Source organism: Tachyglossus aculeatus, chromosome 8, assembly GCF_015852505.1.
Source record: "Tachyglossus aculeatus isolate mTacAcu1 chromosome 8, mTacAcu1.pri, whole genome shotgun sequence".
NCBI lineage: Eukaryota > Metazoa > Chordata > Mammalia > Monotremata > Tachyglossidae > Tachyglossus > Tachyglossus aculeatus.
This window is the reverse complement of record NC_052073.1, coordinates 38,310,069-38,311,769: the sequence shown is the minus strand read 5'-3', so window position 1 is coordinate 38,311,769 and position 1,701 is coordinate 38,310,069.

Sequence of the window (1,701 nt, the reverse complement as noted above, 5' to 3'; positions counted from 1 at the left end):
CCTCCCTGTGGCCTGGAATGCCCTCCCTCCACACAGCCGCCAAGCTAGCTCTCTTCCTCCCTTCAAAGCCCTACTGAGAGCTCACCTCCTCCAAGAGGCCTTCCCAGATGGAGCCCCCTTTTTCCTCTCCTCCTCCCCATCCCCCCGCCCTACCTCCTTCCCGTCCCCACAACACCTGTATATATGTTTGTACAGATTTATTACTCTATTTCTTTTATGTGTACATATTTACTATTCTATTTATTTTGTTAACGATGGGCATCTAGCTTTATTTATTCTGATGACTTGACACCTATCCACATGTTTTGTTTTGTTGTCTGTCTCAATCAATCAATCAATCAATCGTATTTATTGAGCACTTACTGTGTGCAGAGCACTGTACTAAGCGCTTGGGAAGTACAAGTTGGCAACATGTAGAGACAGTCCCTACCCAACAGTGGGCTCACAGTCTAGAAGGGGGAGACAGAGAACAAAACCAAACATACTAACAAAATAAAATAAATAGAATAGATATGTACAAGTAAAATAAATAAATAGAGAAATAAATATGTACAAATGTATATACATATATACAGGTGCTGTGGGGAAGGGAAGGGGCTCAGTCTGGGAAGACCTCCTGGAGGAGGTGAGCTCTCAGTAGGGCCTTGAAGGGAGGAAGAGAGCTAGCTTGGCGGATGGGCAGAGGGAGGGCATTCCAGGCCCAGGGGATGACGTGGGCTGGGGGTCGATGGCGGGACAGGCGAGAACGAGGCACGGTGAGGAGATTAGCGGTGGAGGAGCGGAGGGTGCGGGGTTGGCTGGAGAAGGAGAGAAGGGAGGTGAGGTAGGAGGGGGCGAGGTGATGGACAGCCTTGAAGCCCAGGGTGAGGAGTTTCTACCTGATACGCAGATTGATTGGTAGCCACTGGAGATTTTTGAGGAGGGGAGTAACATGCCCAGAGCTTTTCGGACAAAGACAATCTGGGCAGCAGCATGAAGTATGGATTGAAGAGAGGAGAGACACGAGGATGGGAGATCAGAGAGAAGGCTGATGCAGTAGTCCGGAAGAGATAGGATAGAGCTTGAGAGAGCAGGGTAGCGGTTTGGATGGAGAGGAAAGGGTGGATCTTGGCAATGTTGCAGAGCTGAGACCGGCAGGTTTTGGTGACAGCTTGGATGTGAGGGGTGAATGAGAGAGCGGAGTCGAGGATAACACCAAGGTTGCGGGCCTGTGAGACGGGAAGGATGGTAGTGCCGTCAACAGAGATGGGAAAGTCAGGGAAAGGGCAGGGTTTGGGAGGGAAGACAGGGAGTTCAGTCTTGGACATGTTGAGTTTTAGGTGGCGGGCAGACATACAGTTGGAGATGTCCTGAAGGTGGGAGGAGATGCGATCCTGGAGAGAGGGGGAGAGAGCAGGGGCAGAGATGTAGATCTGGGTATCATCAGAGTAGAGATGATAGTTGAAGCCATGGGAGCGAATGAGGTCACCAAGGGAGTGAGTGTAGATAGAGAACAGAAGGGGACCAAGCACTGAACCTTGGGGAACCCCCACAGTAAGGGGATGGGAGGGGGAGGAGGAGCATGCAAAAGAGACTGAGAATTAATGACCGGAGAGATAAGGGGAGAACCAGAACAGGACGGAGCCCGTGAAGCCAAGGTCGGATAGCATGTTGAGGAGAAGGGGGTGGTCCACAGTGTCGAAGGCAGCTGAGAGGTCGAGG